This window comes from Accipiter gentilis, chromosome 9 (assembly GCF_929443795.1).
Source record: "Accipiter gentilis chromosome 9, bAccGen1.1, whole genome shotgun sequence".
Classification (NCBI taxonomy): Eukaryota; Metazoa; Chordata; class Aves; order Accipitriformes; family Accipitridae; genus Astur; species Astur gentilis.
In genome coordinates, this window is record NC_064888.1 from 32796593 (window position 1) to 32817848 (window position 21256).

Here is a 21256-nt window from a genome sequence, read left to right on the forward strand (position 1 = left end):
ATGCACCAGCAGTCTGGTCTTGTCTGGATATTTGTTGAAACTATTTTCAGGTCGGTTTGGGAATACGCACATTGACCTGATACTGTTTTCTACCTGTTTTTTCTGGTACTGTTTATCTATCGCTTGCACAATATGAATCAGTTCATTGGTCTTTCACTCGATCCAGAGAAAGACAAACAGAAGGCAACTGCGTGGGCTCTTTGTCTTTCCCCTCTTTCCTTCTTAATACCCTGACAAAAGCTGGATCGCAGAGGGTGACTGAGGCTCCTCTTGGGTTTGTTACATTCTGAAGCCAGACATCCCCATCTAGTGGTCGTTCCACCTTTACTCACCGAGTACCAGTTTGGGGAGAAGGATGCCTTGCACACACGCACAGCAGGAAGACCAGTTGTAGCCCCTCTGTTATCTCAGTGTTTCCCCTTGTGGGTGTCTTAAACTGCTGTGAGTACAGAATAAAGTACTTAAACCTATTTTTTTTCCAAAAGGAAATTTTTTTTACTAGTTATAATTTGCATGTAGAAAATAATTTCCAGCTATATTGAAGGGTATTATTTTACTACTGCTCTGACACAGCAAATGCACATGAAAATGTTTTTCTTCCTAACTGTATGTAAAGTGGGAAAATAAAGCAGGATCAGGTTTGTTTGTTAACAACAAAATGACGAAAGAACTGGTTGCTAGGCAGTACTTTGTGAATTAAATTATTACATTAAAGTAAAATCGTTGGGACCTTGTAGCACGTATAATGCAGCAGGAATATGATTGTGCATTACGTAGCCCTTCGTGGCCTTCCGGAGAAAAACATAATCGCTTGTTTTCCCTGTTGGCGTCTTGCCGCCTACAGGTTTCACCATAACTCACTGGGTTTTGTGCCGTGTTGCTGATGGGCATTGGTGTTTGGCGGTGCGTCAGGAGCGGTTCGAGGCTGGTCCGAGATTTGTCCTGCTGAGGGCTGTAGTGCAGCCGTAGGACCCTCCCTGCTTGCGAGTGAAACTGTGCTGACCAACACGGTCAGGCTGTCACGACCTAAGGTGGGGAGGCATTTTTAGGACCGCTTGGGACCGGAGAGGGAATCAAGAAGGGAAACCCCCCTGTAACTCAAAGGCAAACTCGAGGCGCGCGCCAGGTTGGCAATGACGAACCCCTGGCTCCTTCCTCGCAGAAAGCCTTATTGTGCTTATAGGGGACCGTGGGGTCCCCTCCACCCCATGGACAGAGAGATCTTTTGTGGACTTGACTGCAGGAATGGAGCCAGAATGTTCTATTTCTCCTCCATCTTGGCCTTTTAAGTCCTTTTGCTTCTCTTCTTGAAGGCCCTTTTGCTTTCTCTACATAGATACATATTCAGAGATCACAAGATAACTTGGATCCTTCTCCCTCCCCTGAATTAAAAACTCTCGAGGGCCAGTCAGCACTGGCTTCATGTCAGGTAGGGCCACAGCGCGCCCAGGCTTACAGCTGCCTGCAGAGTTTTTGGGGTACTATCCACACAGCTTCCCCTGTCCGATACGCAGCGCCTGTCACAGCACCTGGGAATAAGTATTTTCTTGCTGTGTAAACGGAGCGCTGAGTTTCTCCCTCTGAAAATCCGGGCTGGGTCTTAAACGTCTGGGAAGAAAATTGCCTGGAGGCAGCTCCTGTTACGGATCAGGGACTGGGGTGCAAGGGGAAGGAGGAGGTGGCTGTTTATCCTTTCTCCTTCAGTGGGGAACATCTTCAGAAGTGCCTGGCTGAGTACTGGGTGCAGGAGTCCACCCGACTTCAATCGCTCACCTGTGTTTATCGCTGGAGATGACAGTAAGAACATGCAGCTGAAGTTCTGAGAACATGCTCCATTTCCACCCTCCTCAAATGAGTACTTTTAACGTGTATTTTATATAGTCATTTTTCATAAGATCTCTTTAGTGGAAGTGTCCTGCGCAGGCACTTTCTGTTCCCATAGCAGAAGCAGAACTGGGTTCCTCATTACATCTGCCTTTTTTTTTTTTTTTTTTTTTTTTTTTTTTTTTTTTTAAGCTGTTAATGACTGAAAAGCCATTGGGTGGCAGTATCAGCCAGCGAGCATCTCAATTAGTTGCTGAGCTAAATGCAAAAGTCTAGGTAGGAAAGATTAGAAATTACAAGTTTCTTTAGATGGAAAAAATGCATTGGTTTGTATTTGAAGAGGCTGTGTTTAACGCCACACCATATGTGTGTTGAAAATCTTCTAAAAAACAATTATACCTAATGAAAAGATAGAATGCTTTACAACAGGTTTGTAGTTGCAGCTAAGGCTTTTGCACCTGAAGTTCTTTTCTGTGCATAAGTTCAACCAGAGAGCAAGAGGGCTCCCTCTGATTTTATGATCTAAATGCAGTGAAATGCCAAAAAAACCCCAAAGCCCAAACAAAAACTCCACCAATAAGAAAATAATGAATTTTCTGATTATGTCAGATTTAGGAAGGTAGTTACTACCTCTGCAATTGCTACCAAGACAGGTGAGTTTTTTTGAAGGACTTGGCAATAACAAGTCAGCTGGTGTCATTGTTTTGTTGTTGTTAAAGGAATTATTCTGACAGGCAGAGCTCAGACCTGGCCTTCTGTTTTTAACCAGGGTTGTGACCTTTTTGCTCTTAATTTCTTCAAAGCAGAAGTCTTAATTTTGTAATCTCAATAATTTATTTTTTTTTAAGTCCCTGTGAATGTAGAACAAAATGAATCACATGCTAAGGATAAGAGCAACTGCCGTGCAGGAGCTCTGGGTGGTGCACTGTGAGCCTTTGGGGTGTGCTTGCACAGGGCCTTAGATGCTGTTTGAGCATGGTGTTCCTGAGCTGTGCACACACATCAGGGTAACAGCATCTGGGCTTCACGCCATACATTTATTTTCATTTTCCTTTTATTCACTTCTCAGTTAATACAAAGCTCACTTATGTGTTCAGCTGCAGGACTGAAAAATAGTATTTGTGGTGACCCACTATTTAATTCTACATTTGGAAGCAGCAGACTTTAAATATCAATGTATTTGTAATGATGTAAAATTTGCAAAACTGACTAAGAGTGCCCACTTTAGCCTCTAATTCTAGATAAGGTTGTGTTTTCTGTAATAGGAATCGTAGTTATTTTTGTCGTGGTATATGGTGTCAGCTCAATTATAGGCATTTCCACAGAACTGCTGTTCTTTACATTCATGTTGTTAACTCTCAGCACTCAGTCTTCTAAGTTCAGGCTGGCAAGACTGTGAAAGCCGCAGGCAAATTTTAACTTGCTTGTAATATCCTTCACTTCACAAACCCCATCTGAACGGGAACATTTTGTGTGGTACCAAAAAAAGCCCCACGATCATGTTGTTCACATCTTGCTTTCAAATGCACCAGATAATGCCACTTGTTTAAGCTTAGTCATGTCTGGGGGACTGTCAGAAGTCTGCATCACATGAGCTGCTCCTCAGATTTCCCAGCCCGTATCAGCATGTTTTCCTGGGGAGAAGCAGAGCAGAGGTGTTACTAACATGGCTCATCCTAGGTGTTACTAACATGGCTCATCCTATATATTAGTATTGATATTTAAATCTCAGGTTTATTCCTGTGATTTTCATGCAGCATTTCACATTTACATTCAGCTGCTTTATGTGAAAATACTTCAGTGTCTTTCTTTTCTTAAGGTGTATGTATCAGATGGAAGAACATATATTCTAAACAACTACCCTGCTTGTGTTCTTGTTGACATTTGTAGTTCCTGCTCAGCCCCCAGACTTACCACCTTAGGGCAGCTTTGAGCCTGCCTTTAGCTTAATTTTGAACACTTCTATCCTCTCCACCGCATGATCTGTTTCATACACCTGGTGTTGCTTGTTGTCCTTCCTTCCTTGGAGATCAGGAGGCCAAAAGGGCCGTTGGCATGTCCTCGCTCATGCTCCCGGTCAGCACCCTTCTTCAGAGCAAACGTAGCATGCGATGGACAGGGGAAGCGCCCGATACAACCTGGCTTTGTTCCCTACTGTCTCCTGCCTTCGTGGTGCTGGTGATAAATGCACCACATACAGAACCCGGAGGTGCTCCAAACTGGGCAGATCGTTGAGCCTTTCCTCCTCAGCATCACTTTTGGATGCTCAAGTGCCGCTGTACTCATCGCGCCAGCTGTACAAACCCTGCAGAGAATGAGAGGTGAGGAACCAAAAAGGCTGGCAGCACTGAAGCGCTGGGCTCTCTTACGCCTTGCTACCGGGAGACTTCTGTTCAGGACCAGATCTGCTCAGCGTGTCTGACTGCCCCAGGGGAAGGTGTTGGCTCGTTTCCCAAGGACTCCGATCCTGTTTCAAGAGTCAGAAATTGATTGGCGTTGCTTCGCAAGGCCTCGAGCGTGTGCTTTGTCTGTCCTGTCCCCCCAGTCCCTCCCTCGTGGTGCGTATGAAGTCGGACACCCCGCGTGTGCCCTTGTCGGGAAGGGTGTAACTATCTCGACATCGGCTAATCCAGCCGGGTGTGCGAAGGGCCAGCAGAGTTTGACACTCACACGTAGCGTGGCAGTTGGCACTTGGGACTGGCTGTCTCCATCACACCCCCCAAGACCGACATACAAGACAGGGAAAGAGCTTTTGTGCATACCGCAGCACCTCAGCACGACAAAGATACAGAAGAGGTGGGCTGTGGTAGCCCCGTGTATTGAGCCGCACTCATTCCTAGAGGAGAAAATAAATGAATCTTTCCTGGGCTGCCAATTAACGGCAGCTCTGCAATACTTTTAATTTTTACAAAATCTGTGTGTTGTATTAGGGAAAAGTAGCTGAGCAGGACAATAAGTCTTGCAGTAAACACCATCCTGTATTGGTGAAAGCCTAGCTGACCATGTCCTTCTTTTCCAGAGGTATGGCCAAATGGGACAAAGGCCAGCAAAATGCTTTGTTACTGAGTTTTCATCAGTGGCATCTAGGTAGCTCCCTAAGTTATCCATATGCTAAGGCTGGAGCGGGCAGCAGAGCTTGCTGTGTGTGTTACCTTCTTTCAGACTCCAATGATGAATGGAGGCTTTGCCTTCAGTAGACAAATGAGGAGGGAAAAGCATCTGACAGTATTACTGACACAAGAGACCACAGGCCAGATCACAGCCAGAAGACCCAACTGAAGGCTTACTAAATCTGATGAGAGAGAGACTTCAAGACTGATCTGTTGTGCTGGAGGATTTTAGGCAATCCAGTTAGGTAATTAAAAAACAAGGCTCCTATGGAAACTGCTCGAGCTCTCTCTCTAATTGTGTTTAACTCTTATACTATCTTCAGCTGCTGTCCCATCCACCAGATTGTTTCCTTGTGTGATAACGAACCACTCTATTCACTGTGGACTACAATACAAAACCCAGTAGGAATGACAGAAAAGTAGGAAAAACATCCTTAAAGCAGGTAACCGTCCTCTGCCCGTAGATGGGAACCAGCCGGCAGTAGTGCGGAAGGCTGGCGTTTCTCTGCAGTGAAAGGTCTTCAGCCTACGTTGCACACATGGGTGACTGGGGATTTACTGGTCCTGTTTAAAATCTGTTTTCTCTGCTAAATCGTATTTTCTATGGAGCTAAAATACTTGTGTTAAAGTATTTGATTAGTGCAGTGGTTGAACCAGCTACAGAACAAGTGTGGATGGCGGACGCACGAGCAAATCCTGCATGCTTCCTTCTGGGCATTTGGAGGTTCACGCTTGCTTGTCATCTCAGCTCGGTAGTCAAGAGTTTTTCTTGACTAGAAAGCACCATTAAACAGTCGAGTCTGACATCTGACCTTAGGTGTAACACAGTTACCTCATTCAGTGACACTCAGAGGGTGCTTTGACCCTCCCCAAACCAGGTTTTACAGCTCACGCCAGCGGGTCTGATGCCAGGGAGCAGGAGTCACCCTGACCCTGGCAGCAGCACTACACCGTAGTCTGTATAGTTTATATTGGCAGTTAGATTTGATGCTGCCAGTCTCTGAAGCCTTACTCTCTACAGGCACTTGAGCAACTAAAAAATAAAGTTAGAAATGCTGATATGGGCTTGTTTTAATATCTTAATAGCAGTAGCACCCATAATCCTAGAAGACTATGATAAGGTTTGTCACTGTTTCTTGATGTTGTGTTAAAAAGTATTTATGAACTTTGAATGGGTTTGCTAGCAGTCCTCCAAAAATGTCGACGTCCAGGCACCCAAAAATTTTGGAATCGCAGTTCTGTGGAGTATTTCTGGTCTTTAATTTATTAGTTGAGATTTAGACATGTAAGACACATGTTCAGTTTTCTTGTCTGTCATAAGTTGTAGATGAAGTTGTCTGATTCCAGTCTTGCTAAGAAAGCTGGTTTGTTGTCCTGGCCAAATCAGGCTGTAATGCTGGCTGCAAAAGGAATTGTAGCTGGATTTTTTTTAATCATTTGTTTGAATATTACTATACAGAGCAGGATGAGAGCTCAGGACGAGTGACTGGCTGCGAGTAAAAGCAGAAAAAATACCTGTGAAGTTTTCTGCATGAACTGTGAAGACAGCTTTTTTATCTCTTCTTTTTTGAGGGAAGAAAACACTGTTCTGTTTTGCTGCATATATTATAAAAGTTGAGTTGGATGTAGCAAACTCCTTTAAAAGAACTTACTTGATTGTTATAGAAATACGGAAATTCTTACAGCAGATCCAACCACAATTCTGTCTGTCTGCCAGTGTCTCATTTCATAGGGTATTATAGAAAGCATGACTATAAAGCTCATTTTTGTGGAATATGGAGATAAGCTTCTTCCAACCCCCACCCTGTAGATGGTGGTTTATGCCAGGAGATTTTCAGGCTCATGTTCCATCCAGACATCAGGATGTGTCATTTATTCAATAATCTTCTGAGTGGGGATGCTCCCATATCTGGAGATCTTTGTGCATTTTTGTTTTAAATTCTGCTGTTTAAATATTCAAATTGATCCGTCACATCCCTGCTTGGCTTGTATTGATGCATCTGACTTTTCAGGATGTTTTCCAAATGACGTACTGATGTTTTTTGTTAACGGTAACACTACGATCCAGAAGCAACAGAGATAGGGGCAGAATCCGAAATTTGTTGTGCTTGCTGTAATGAAAAGAGATTTTTAAATGCATTAAGAGATATCAGAGTCCAGAGATTATGCGAGACAATTTATATGAACAGGTTGACCTCTGAATGAGAAAGTCATGCCTAGACAATCCCAAAATGTTAGAGAGCAAAATTTCCTGAAAAGCTGCACCACAGGACTTACAGCTCCTCATCAGATATATTATTGCCTTTGACTCAGTGGTTTCTCTCCATGTGTGCCAACTGCTCGGTTAAAATTTGTTCTCAGCTGCATTACTTCTTTTTTTTTTTTTTTTTTTTTTTTTTTTTTTGTGATACAAGTGGTCTGAACTTTTTTTTTTCTTTCCTTACCCCAACTAATACTCAAAGACTGCCAGTGAGCCTTTCTAGTCTTACCAGCCCCTGGAAGCATCGTATTACCTTAGCAGAGGGCGTCAGGTGGTTGGGAGACCTTGCGTGTGCCTAAGTGGGTATTGAGACTAGCACATCGTTCCTATCTGAAAACAATGAAGAGGGTCCCAGCTGAAACGTAACCAATTGAGAGGCTTCACCGTCTGTCTCTGAAGTGGATTCACTTTCAAAAGTAACATTTATTTTTGATGACTTTTAATGAAGGTAGCAAAAAAGACTGGGAAGGCGCATTATAGCGAACGTTAACTGATCTATTCTAAATCGCAGGTCTTTCCTCAGGGAGGGGGGGTGCAGGAAAAGGACTAGCTGCTGGTCGGTCTCTTTTTTTTTTCTTCTTTTTTTTCCCCAGCTCAGCAGATAGATGAGGCGAGGACATGCCACAGGGATGAGACTTGCCGGATTGCCTGGAATGCTGTTGTTTTGGGGCAAGTTCTTTCCCAGGGTGTAAAGCGAAACACGAGTATCTGATGACAGATGAAAATGCAGGTTAGGGAAAACCGTAGAGCTGAGAGAGTGAATCTTTTCCCTCTCCAAAGACATCAGTGAGCGCGCCGCCTTGTGTGCTAGGTAGCGTTTTCTGGAATCAAATGGCCCGTGTTACTCGCCTCGCTTTCCTTCGTCATTGGCCTGCTCCGACTGGGTGGAAAAAATGCAAGTCCATCTGCTGACAGAGTCCAGTTGGCCAGCCCTGCCCGTGCCGCCGATGGGGCTGGCAGCTGCAGGCAGGGAGGAACCTGCAGCGTTCAGTCACAAGCCATATGCGGGCAGTGGTGAGGATTAGCTCTGCTCCTGGCCAGAAAGGTCCCGCCGCGGTTCCCAGGCTGAACTCGCCATATGTGTTTCACGTGATTGTCCTGAGGGTGACATGAAATGGAGCGTTCAGATTCAAGTGAAAGTTGGTTTGCGTTTCTTCATCCCGTTTAATGTAACGCAGATGCAGAGGAGAGCGTGGGGGTGTCTGTGTCGGGGGGGAGATGCGACAGGCTGCAGAAAAGCCCTGTAGGTTTTACTAATTCCTTCTCCTTCCCCTGAATTTTCTGCTGTTTCCTGATGGGAGTTGCATGTGTGAAGGAACACCCTTGGACCACCTGTTAGGCGCCTTTCCCCCTTCAGTCACAGTCTTCGCCATCTCTTAAAGATAGGGCTTTTTTGTTTGGAGAAAAGCCAGAAACTTGAACGGTAGTTTTCTCCTTTGGAGAGGTGGGGAGAGCTCTCTGACGTGGCACGGGAGGGAAGAAGGAAGGCAAGAAAGAAATTTGAAAACATGGATGGAGACCCCTGCGGGCTCCACTTTGAGCAAGTGTGAAGCACTGCAGAATTTTTTTTTTTTTTTTTTTTTTTTTTTTTTTTTTTAAAGGTAAGAGGCGCGTATTCACAGGCTGATTTAGTTTGTGGTTTGCCTCACTGCAAAGTAATTTTGGAGACAGCATCTTCCATAGAAGGATCGTGTCACATATAGAATGCCACTGCTACTGCTAAAGGTTTCCAGACCAATGCTGTTAATTGCAAAAAGAAAGTTTAACAAGCTCTTGCTGTGTCCCAGGAGGTTAGCAGAGTGGCCAGCTAAACAGCTGTAAGAAGACTGGTCTGATGGGCTGAAGGGGCTAATGTACCCCAGGCAAAAATAGGAATATTTGGCTTATTTTGTTCTTTGGATATGGGAGAACAGCTCACTTATTTCTTAATTGATGTATATACTGTGTTAGAAATAAGGGACAGGAAAATAGCATTTTTTACATCTATGTTTAAATTTTGAATAATGTGAAATATGGAAAAGATCAATAATTTTGCCACCCAGGTGTAAAGCACAAAATATTTTGGTTTAGAAAGGTGCAAAATTTGTTCTTGAAAAGCTTTGGTTTAACAAGGATGGGTCAGCAACGAGAAGAGACCTGCTGAGGTAACTCGTCAAATGCTGCATTAAGGATGTGGAAGTTGTGCATTGCCTCTTACCCTTGCTTTAGAGTCCCAGCAGAGCCTGTGGCGCAGGTCAGCGCTCATATGCATTTGGGGCAGTGGATTAGTGCTGGATGATGAATTTCCTTTCTGTTGACTGTTTCTGAGCAGGCAGATAGCTGACTTGAGCAATAATATTAGCCCAAATAACAACAGTGTCTTTCCTCAAAACCTCAACTGTCCATAGGAGGCAGCCAGTCTGAAAACGGACAAATTGCTCAGTGGCTAAAACGCGATGTATTGGAGTGCGCGTTTTAAGAAATTGTTAAAACTTTAGCTGGGTTAATGCTCGTTGCCTTCCAGAGCAAGGGCTAACTTTGTAAAAGTCAGTCCCTCTTAGTCTTCATTAGCGTGCCGTGTTCTTTCCACAGTTTGCCTAATTAGACTGTGACCCTCTCCCCGGTAGGATCCTGTGGCGTTAACACTGTGCAGAAACAGGATTTTGGTGCTGATACGTGAAGAGACCGAGAACATATGGCATAAACATCAACCGATATTGCTTGCCATCCACACTTGCTGCGTGTAATGCAACAAGACCGGCTCCTGGCAGCCACGTGATCCGCCTTCCAGTCCTCCATTTGGGGTGGGGTGGGGTGTTTTTTTTTCATTCCTAAAGTTGTGACTTTCTGGAAGGAAGCTCGTAAATAGTTGGGGCGCAGAGAGCAGGTAGAATGTCAGCGGGATGTTACCGGGAGGCACGTGCGCCACGCTGACATCGGCTCCTGGCCGCGCTTCCTCCGCACCGGCTCGCTGCTCCCGGCAGCCCTACATGTTGCGAGAAGGTAAGATCACGTCGCGTCACCCGCGTCCTCCCACCGCCGCGCCAGAACGCCCGTCTCCCCCGTCCCCGGCAAGGAGGGACGCTAGTCTGCCAAGCGGACTATCTTAGCGATCTTTAAAACTTAATTCTGAAGTACGGCTCTTGCCGTAGCGAAGGGAAAAGGCAGGCGTGTGCGGCTCTGGTGGTAGCAGCTAACTGGGATTTCAAATTAACGATACGATCTGGTTTGTGCAGTAGCCTCTTATAGTGCTTAGCTTTTTGTAATACCAGGGCTTTTATACTTTAAAAGACATTCCACGCCAAATTGTATCCTATTGATTTGCCATGGTTAACCACCCTGGAATAAGCCTCATGGTCTGTGTGAGTAGACACAAAGCAGAATTATATTAATGTCGTTTACGACCAGTGGGCAAACAATTATTTGCAAAACGTGGAAGAAGTCAAAATACCAAAATATTTCAAAGATGGTTGAATTTGGAAGTGCTGACTACGAATAGACTTCCTTGGAATAAAAAAATGAATCAGAGCAACAATTTTTATTTGTTTGTTTGTCTTTTTGTTTGTTCGTTTTCTTTTAATAACTGATACTTTATACTTCAAGACAGCTTTTTATTTTCAGAAGTAAAGCCTGGGAAAGAAATAAGATAATTTTAAAGAAAATAATTATATTTTTTTTTAAAAAAAACAGTAGCGGTCACAACTTTCTTAAACGTCTTTTCACACAGAAAACTGAATCTGAGTTCCAGAGTGTTTTGCAATTAAAAGATACATCAGTAACGCAAGGTGTAACATCTACTATGCAGGCCAGCGGGATGCATTAAAACCTAGTTTTCCTTAGCTATATGAGCTACTTAGACATATAGACTACAGTTACTAAGCAGGGCGTGTGTATTATAGTAAAAATGGACAAAACCAGCAAGCAAAAATTAAGAGGAAATAATGGACTGCTTGACCAAAAAGTAGTGGCCGGCCATCTGCTTTGACAGTTTTGTCAGCAGGACTGGGCAAATGCCCAGCTGAGTGTCGTGGACGGGTTAATATCTTCACACTTTTTCCTTCCTCACAGCTGCCACATGCAGTGCTCTGAAACCTGATATTTTTCATCAAAAACTGATTCTTATTTTCCGTCTTAGTATACTAATCAATTTTACCGTGTAGCGCTTGGAGCATATTAACTGTCAGATACTCCTAATTAATACTGAAGGCAGGCAAAAAGGGAGAACAAAATAATTGACATTATTTAATATGAAATGCCTCTCCCAATTTTGTTTCCTTTGTGGAAGACTCTTCTGGTCCCTGTTCAAGATTTAAGCACTGGCCTGTTTTACATTTTGTTTCACAAGGTTGATTGAATGGCAGTTTATTATTCAAGACAATAAATTAAACTTCTCCAAGCCAAAGAGTTCCAGCAGTTCTGGCACAGGCTGTTTTCTGCCAGAAGGAACACGCTCAGGTCTGATTCATACCAACTGTTGCCCTTTAACATAAGAAAAATAAATAAAACCTCCTCTATATCTTTCAAGATTCACATTAAAATTTCTTTAGCATAGAAATTGGGATGCGTTAAAGAAAAAAGTGAGCAACAATCATTGCAAAATGCATAATGAAAGCTTCTAGGCTAAAAGTACACTGCGTATTACTTCCATGTAACAGTATGAATATTATGACCTAGTATTACAGGCTGATTTCAAAGAGATCATGAAAAGAGAGCAATCTTCTTTGATGTTTTATGTTTAAATTAAATATAACCGAAAAGGGATACAGGAGCATTGCTCTTGCTACAGTGAAATCAGGGAAGGCTTTGCAGCATGCTTCAGTAACAGCTGAATTAGGTCTGGCCTTCATAAGATTCGTGTATAATTTATGTATACCAGTAATGCGTGTGGGTATGTAAACAATAGGAATTTATAACATTTATGTGCTTTTAAAATATACATAAAAGGAGAACTGAAAAATAGGCCTAAGTATATAGTTATGTAATATATATCTTAGGAAATCTGCAGAGGTTCTGGTTTTCGAATCAGAAATCTAATTAAAAAACAAGTGAAGCTTTGTTTTCTTTTTTTTTTTTTTTTTAAATTTATTACTTTAAATTGCCTACTTTTAAATATTAGTGGTAAAGAGAAAGTAAATCATATTGGTCACTTTAGATAGGAGCTATTGCAGCATTTCTCCTCGTGCACTCTTGTGCTATGCTGGTTAGTAACACATAGTATTTAAACAGCTTTTAGAAGAGGTGGTGATACTAGATTAATTGTGAAATGGTTGTGATGCTCCTGGGTGACTTTTAGTCTCAAGCTGTCACTTTTTCAGCTGACCTAGGGTACAAACAGAAGAGCTCGGGTTTGCACGTGATTTCTGTAGCCTGTGCCATTACCGTTATGAATGCTGACTAGTGTTCCCCTAGAGACTTATTTACTAATACCCTTTTTCATTAACCTTTTCAAATATATCGAGACTAATATTTAAAAATAAAACGATAAAAAAGGTGAGTTTAATATTTTTGGGTTTTTTCCACAAATGCCAATCCTTTCTTTGAGCACAAATGAAGCTACTTAGAAATAAAAATCTTTCTTAGCACTTTACCCTTTCCACAGTTCTGTGTCATTTTCCTGTCTACAAACTGAAGATATTACCTTTGTAAAAGGGCTTTTATATTGTCTTATATTACTGTGAAATAGAAATGGTTTATTCAAATGAGAAATTATCTGCCTACCACATTATGCTTCCTACTTTCAAAACACAAATGAAAACGGCTGTGCCTCCAGGCAGCGCGAGATATTGATACACTCAAACTTATTATTTTTGTAGTGGTTAACAATACCATGCAGAAAACACATTAGCAGAAGGTGCGGTGAGATATTACTGTAATATCTTTTCTAGTAAGTACTATAAACCAAGGATTATTTTTCAGTTGGGCGTTTGTGTACGTGCTCATGTAAAAAGCCTTTGAAGGGTTTCTGACTTTTTTTTTTTTTTTTTAAAGGCTGCATTTTCTTTTTTCCCTTAAGTTATAATAAGCTTTCCAAATCATTTCTCCCCAGATTTCTTTTGTTTTTGAGGGGAGGGAGGCTGGGAGCGGCACTGCGAGCACCGAGCCACGCGGCAGAGCAGCAGACAGGGTCCCCGAAGCAGGCAGCGCTGCGTTTGCTGGAGCCGTTCGCCCCGTTCCTGCCGTGGTTACCTGGCTCTGCCAATGCTAATCCCTGTCCCGGCCTCGTTGCTCACCCTATGGATTTGCATTACTGTCCATACCACCTTTTCTCCTGCTTTTCCCCTCCCAAAAGGCCTCCTGGGCCCCTCGGCCTCCAGACAGGCAGGTTGGCAGGGATAATCTGGCCTGGGGATTTTGCACCATAAAGGGTATTTGAAGCCCAGATGATAAGCGCTGTTGCAGGAAGGGTGCTGGGGAGGCAGGCGCGGGCAGCGTGGCACTGCCAGACTGTCGCAGCATGCCCCGAAAGCTCCATAAAACCGACGCGATTTCTTTGCTAGTTTAGATCTTTGCGGCACGTTACGGAGGGCGCTGATCTGGCACTATAGCTATTTGTGACAGTTTTTAGCATACATTTAAAATAGAGGTTTTTAAGTACATTTCTTTAACTTCAGTAAATAATTACATTTCCTTGGGAGGCAGTTGCAGATAGATGGTTGCAGTATAGCTAAAGGAATTTGTATGGCTGCCTATTGAAATTTACAATGTATGCGTGCGCACTAATTCACAGAGAATGTGAATCACACACTGTGGCACATCATCAAAACCAAACAACATCTAAATGTAACGAAACAAAATGGTAACTTTCCCAACTTCTGAAAATCGTTACCTATGACCTTTGGTTTAGGTGGTACATTTGGTAAACTATGTCCCTTACTTGAAAGGAGTTGAATTTCGTCTAATTAAATATTTATGGAGAGATGCGTTGCATGAGGGAAAGCAGAAATAAGCCCAGTATACAATCTGGCGTTCCATGCAATATAAGAAACATATTTCCAGGGTAAAACGTGTACTGAAAAACAGAGGGAGGAATCGTGATGGGCAGTGCAGATGTCACTGGTACCTGGTTTTGTTGTTCTCTCGCTCTAAGTGCGGGCTGTTGTCTATGGCACTGGATTCAGCATTTGAAAGCAGCTAAATCAAACAGAAGCAAAGGTTGCTGTAAAGAAATCAGAACATATAGTTGATTTTAAACAACAATCCAAAACAACTGTCCCAGAAGTATAGAGCAAGAGTTGTTAATAAGAAATGAGTCTCACCAGAGATAATCCACCCTTTTATTCTTGAAACTGGAAATAGGACAGTTGCTTTGTTTTAGCAGAAGTGACTGTCAGGGAGGAAAGAGCATGATCTCTTCAGCACACAAAGCAGAGCTGCAAGGTGGATAAGATGTCCTTGAATTACTGGTGTTTGGACAGAAAATGGGACGGTGTATAATGGTTCCCTTCTGGGGAACAGTCTTTAGTCTATTTGACGCTTTAATTGATGACTTGGGTGAACACAGCATCCGTTAAATCTGCAGCTAGTGCCAAGAGGAGAGGATTTACAAGTGATCTGGAGGCAGCACAGGAATCCAGAGTAATCCTGACAAACCGGATCTGACATAACCTGAATGCAGTATTGATGAGGACAATATGAAATGGTGATACGATAGATCCATTGGACAGCCAAAAGGAGAAGGGACTGAGCTAGCCTTTGCTGTGTGGGCAGTCAGACCAGCTGAGCTCCAGAGATCCCTCCCAACCAAGGTCTCTGGGCAGTAGCTTTTCAGGAAAGGGGCTGGGTGTAACAGGGGACCATGGGCCTGTGCTGTTACGAAGAAAAGCAGTCATACTGGGCATTAAGAACAAATGCAACACACAAGATGTGCCGAGAAGGGAGCTGGGATGGTTGTGGAGAAGATTTGATAGCAGCTGCAGGAAGGTAAGAGAAGCCCTTCTTGGTGTGCACGGGAAGACCGGTTTATGCTGTAATCAGAGAGCCACCATAGGCTTTAAGAGGAGCTTTGGAAGACTAAGGGGAGTTGAGCAATGAATTGTTCCTGGAGGTCGTGAAATCTCCACCAAAGAAGGTTCCCAAGAGCAGATTAAATAAATAGGTCACGAGTGGTTGAGTTCAGCTTGACCCCACCTCAGGAGCTAGTCTAACTATCCTCCTAAGATCACTTCCAATTTTATTTCTGTGATCAGAACCAGTCCAAGATATAGCCACTGTGTTTGCCCTTTATCTTATCCCTTTCCCAGTGGAAATTGCCCGACTTCTCTGCATATAAACAAAGGCAGAGAACATTTTGGCTGAAAGTGTCAAACGAGCAAAAAGGACTCTCAGTAGGAGGCAGGCACTTAACTCCTGTCAGCTTTGTAAACCTCAAGTTTAGCAGCTCTGTGATAACATTTTACATTTCATTTTCCACCTAACTGTTAGGTTGGATGATTGTCCAGATAATAGAGTTTACCATTGCCAAACATATGCAAAATTCATTGGCAAAGCACGTGTATACATTGGCTGACGTTTTATTTTACTCCCTCAATAGTATAATGGCAGGCTTTAGAAATCGTTATTTGGGATAAGAAGGGTTTTACTTGCAGCTTATAAATGTATTAGAGTAGCTTAAGGTTTTTAGTGCTCCCCATCATTAGCTGAACTTACTGTGAAACATGATCTTTTTTTTTATCATTTCTAACCAGAACTCAGCAAAAAAAAAAAAAGTGCAGTGGCAGATGACTCCAGAGCTTAAATTATAAAGGTGGAGGGTTTTTCTCTTTTCAGCAGACTTTCCAAGCTTTTCTGTCTGAGAAGGTCATTTTACTAAAACCCAAAGAAAATAGTTCTTGTGGAGCTGAAAAGAAAATAAACAGTATCAGCCAGATGCAGTCTAGAGTATAGGAAAAAGTTCCTGTGTCCATTTTTTAACCAATGCTCTAGTCTTTATTGACATAAGTGCTGAGTTTATTCAACAAGCAAAAATGAACATAAACCCTGTATTCTTGATGGGATCAGCAAAACAGCATAACATAAAATATCATTATAATAATTAATTATTCTAATAATTTATTTATGTTGTTGAGATTGCTGGACTTCGTCTTTACTTCTACCAGTGTTTGAAATATGCCTTTGCAGTTCCCTTGAGTTCAAGAGGCTGAATTCTGTCCTCACATACAAACATAAAATCTCACTGAAGTACTGTCAAGTGGTGCGTTGTTATTTGAAGATGAAGTTTATCCCTAGTATCTTGTCAACTTCATCTATATAACAATTAATTTGTTTATTTTAAAGTTTATTTTTATTTGCTCTTTTAGTACAGCAGGAGTTGTTAGAGAATGCAGCCCCATGTGTTTTGAATAAATGATACATTACAGGGAAGGGATGTTCGTACTTCTGCATAACAGAATATAATTGATTTTGTGCTTGGCTAATTAGGACATGGTTCTCTTTGATGTATTCAAGAGTCCTGAGTTAAAAATTTAAACTTTGCTATTAGAAAAATTGATTCAGAAACAGCGTTAATGGATGAAAAACAGCATGCTGTTGCAAATATGGTCTCAAATCTAATACTGTGCTAATGCATAGTCATACGTCCAGGATACTTGGGTATCTTAATATCCTTGGCCATTTTAATTCTGAAATCAACACAGTAATACAGACAGCTTGGAAAAAAGGTGCACATTTTGGAACAAAAAATATTAAGAATTTCTCTTTCAAAGATTTTGACAGGTAGATGTAATTATATGTGAAGGCAGATGTGTTATGGGGGGGGAATGCAAAAATCTTAGAAGACGTGCAAGATTCATGGAGAATGCAAGAAAACAAATTCTGCACTGCTATGAATTAGTCTTTTTTTTTTTTTAAAGTATTCAGATTCACACCCTATGCAACATTTCAAATATTTGTGACTAGAAACACTTCCTAAATAAATAGTTGCAGCTAAGATCATAACTTTATTAGTTCAGATTCTTTTGTTTATTTCTTAGTTTTGGAAGGTTCTGGGCAGCACTTTAAAATCCTTAAATTTGTCATTTGAAAAATCAAGCTCCAGGTTGTTGGTCTGTTCTAATAGACATGTTTTGTCTTCAGCCTTTTCATCACTCTTGTAGACAGGATTACTCAAATAATCCAGCCATCTAGATACCTTACCTCCGACACTGTGTGTTGCTTGCTGTTCTTGGATGCTAAAAGCATAATAAGGATTACAGGGGTAGCAGATGGGCTGAACTGATTTATGGCAATATAGCCTTGCTAGTGTTTGCAGTCTCATTGTGAGTATTGCAATAGTTGATGCCTCTCTTCAACTCCTGTTTTTCAGAGCTGTGCAAAAACTTGCCTGGTTTATGGCTTTCTTTGTGGAAATTTCATGGGAGCACTTCTGCCTGTCCTTATTTTGGTAAAGACAGACCATTTCTGGCTTTTGTAGCTGTGCAAAGAGACCACTGGTGTAGTGCAGATATACAACTAATGTTAAATAAATAAACAAAGAGGACAACTTGTGTTTACTTTTTACATCGCTGACCTTATAATCGGGAATGTTTTGCACAGGATAGAGCTAACTTTGGCTGACGCAGGCTAATTCCCGGGGCGCTCAATGGAGAATGAGAGCTTCATTCAGCTGCTTCGAATCATCTTGCGGCACAGACCCCCCACAAGCAGGTGGGGGCTGCGTTTTGGTAACCTGAGGACAAGCTGGGGTGGGAGATGTGTGTGTATGAGTGGTGAACGGCCCCCACAAAATGCCTTAGCCGAGTGCTATCTTCACTTTGTGTTTGCAGTTTCCAGTAGTTTAGTGAATCTGTAGCAGGATTATTTACAAAATGATGTTATCAAATACGTAAATATTATGATTGTAGAACAGAAAGAGGGAAAGAAATTTTCAAAGCTGTGCACTTTAGTCCTGTGTGTCTCTTATGTTCTGTATTTCATAACAGAAGATAAATACTCAAATTTGGGTGTCGCTCTAAAAGATGCTTTATACACAGCTCTTCTCCCAACCTCCCATCTGCGTATCTGCATTTCCCACTGACCCATGAACATGCCCTTCCTTCTTTGCTTTGATTAGATGATAAAATATTCTACTTCTGCTGTGGGAGGATAAAGCGTGCAACCTGAAACACCCTGAAATCTGGAAATTCATAACAGACAGCTGGATTTTGAAGCTGTGGCCATTCCCAAACCTATTGGTGCATGGGAGCGACCCTCCTCACTAATTCTGTCCCTCAGCGAGCGGCTCGGAGGCTGCAGCTTCTCCTTACGGCATTCGTTTTTCTGCAGGTAAGGCTCCCTGCAGCCCCCCCCAGCCCTCCCCGCTGCTGGCTTGCAATCCTGGGCTGAAGCTGGCAGGTGTATGCTGCCTCTCTCCGCAGCAGGGCCCGAAAGCTGCTGGCCTGAGCTGGCCGGAGGCAGCCCACCATGCCGCTGTGCAGGGCACTCCTGCCCTTGCCTTCCCCATGCCCAGCTGCAGAGCCCAGAAACGACCGCGGAGCTGGGCAGCAGCAAGCGCCCCGGGCATGGCTGGCCAGGGGTGCGCTGGCAGGGCACTACTTATGTGCTGGGGGGTTTCTTAGAGACAGTGCTCCAAAGTTGGTCAAAATATGAGGAGGCTGAAGGAGCTTCAGGGCTTGCGGCAGTGTCGAGATGGTTTCGCTGGAGAGAGAGAGCCCATGCCCACGTCCAGCAGGTAGCCATCAGAGTTGGGAAGCGGCTGCAGCTGTTGGGATATGCAGGCTGCTGTGTAGGCTTGCAGCACTGTGGAATTAGATTGCTGGGAACAGGAATCATCTGCAGCTCCTGAGCCTGAAAACATCATATGCTGGCTGCTGGCGTTACCTTTTTCTTTTAAGACCACCAGGCAGTTCTTATTTGCATGCTCTATAAAGCTTTTAAAAAGAGTTTTACAGCTTACTTAGCATACAAAAGGTATAACTAGCTATAAAATTAAACAATTGTCAGGACTCTGGCAACTCCCACGCAGCACATCATAAGCCAGGACGCTCCAGATGCTGGTGGCACAATAAAACCCCAGGCACAGGGTCATGCCGTGTCCCTCAGTGGTGACAACAGCGTGCGTGCCAGTGTGGGATCCTCTGCTCGCGAGAGGCTCCTCGGTAGTTTTTATGGGTCCTCAGGATCTCACGGGCTGGGGTTTCTGAGAGCCTTCGTGTTGTTTTGACTTTTCTTGCGCCCTGACTCGCATCTGTAATCAAATGTACAGCAAACTGCGCCGTAAGTGCAAGTCAGAGAGTAAGTGATGGAAACCACACGGGAAAACAAAAGGCACCTCAGCTCTAAAGCACACTGGTGTCAGCTTGTGCTGGCAGGGAGTCTCGTCATTACATAATGATGCACTTATCCAAACGGCGTTTTGTATTTTGGGAGACAGATGTGCCTTGCAGTTGCTGGTGGAAGTTAAACCTTAAATATGAAACCCATTCATTTTCTCTTAGTCATACTTTGGATTTAAGCAGATGTTTTCCTAATTTGTGGTTTTCAAATGTAGCATGCTGACAAGACATTTATCATTAACTACAACTTCATCCATGCAGTTTAGCAAATTGGCCAATTATTAACAGTGAGGGTTGCGTGGCGGTTGATGCATAGCTCCTGCTGCTTTGAAAGGCCTAAATTGAAACTCAATACATTTTTACAATATAAATTAATTGAGCTTTGGACCACATCCCTGTTATTCCAGTGCTCTCTACTCTCATTTTCAGAATGAACAGCCATTTGTAATGCGCTGAGTAACTGTGCTGTCTGTGAGCAGAGGCTCCTGGTGGTGCAAAAAGTGATGGCTAACATTTTTCTGGTAGGGGCATGAAAATGGCTGATGGTATCCCAGCGTAGGCAGTACGACATACGGAGGGAGCACGGCCACAGGACAGTGTGTGTACATGTGGACCAGGCTGGCTCTGCTACAGATGATGCAGAAGGCATCTTGGATGAGTGGGGGGGGGCAATAAAAGCAGGGTGGTGCAGCTGCCTTGGAAGCTAGTGCTGCCTAATATTTTCCATTATAACATTTCTCTTGCTCATAACTTTGCTAGACTTTACCCATTTTTACTTACTTTTTCCTGTTTTATGTTCACCGAGTTTGATGGGGCGCAGGGAGGAAGGGTTGGTGGTGGTGCTGTGAACTGGTGAGATGTCCCAAAGGTACTTCCCAAAGCCAGGAACCACCATATGCCTGAAAATACCATCTCCTATTTTCCCAGCTCTGGAATTCAAGCAGACAATTTAGTCATAATTTATTCATCCCATGTGTGAGACCTGAAGGAGAACACTCAATGCAGCTCTAATTTCTAGAAAGTATAAGGACCTTGATTTTTATCAGCTGGCACTGCGGAAATTTTGTGCTACATTCCAGCTGAACTGGGAAAACTCTTCAGGACAGTTTGTTCGTAGTAGCTCCAGCTTCTGGCAAATATTAGCTTTTTTTCCTCCTCTATATTTGCATCTGCGCAACAGGGAAACTACATACTTTGTTACAGAACAGGCTGCAGTGCAGATCAATTAAATGAGAACTGTAAACAGTTAAATGTGTGTGGGGTATTTCATCTTGCTTTACGCAGACAGATGTGCTAGGTGTGAAGTACATACAGGGCTGGCTTTACGGTCCCATTTGATGTCCTTTTCTTCATATCCCCCTGCTCTGTGGGAAAAGGGAGTAATGTCAGCGTCACAAAATCAGTCAGGAGATGCGATATCTCAACGGGGAGGTAGGAGGTTGCATAAAACGCAGAAAAGAGAGAAAAAATGTAGATTTTGGGCTCATGTTGCCACTGTTCCTGGTCTGCATTAGAAGTGTGAGTCCTAGGGGTACTTAAAATGAGCTGAAGGCCTGATCCACAGGGCTGTAATGGGGTTTTTAAAGAGACATCTTTGGCACAGTTGTCTCCCTAGTAACTTTTTTGATTGGAAGGGATGCGGCAGCGGATGTTGAAGGGAAGACGGCAGGTTACGGCTACGTTGTCGGTCGCCGCCTTGCTTTCCCTGGGTTTAGATAAGCTAAATCTCCAGAAGCGGCTGCGTATCCCATGCCAGCCTTTAGCCGGAGGTGAGCGCGGGTAGACGTCGGGCGAATTTGGCTAACCCAGATCCT

The 21256-nt window shown here is 43.2% G+C and overlaps 1 protein-coding gene across 4 annotated transcripts in view; it reads left to right on the forward strand.

Moving 5' to 3' along the window:
• The window catches only part of RBM20 (RNA binding motif protein 20), a 108843-nt gene that overhangs the window by 58586 nt on the left and 29001 nt on the right, over positions 1–21256 (forward strand). The window lies entirely within an intron of this gene.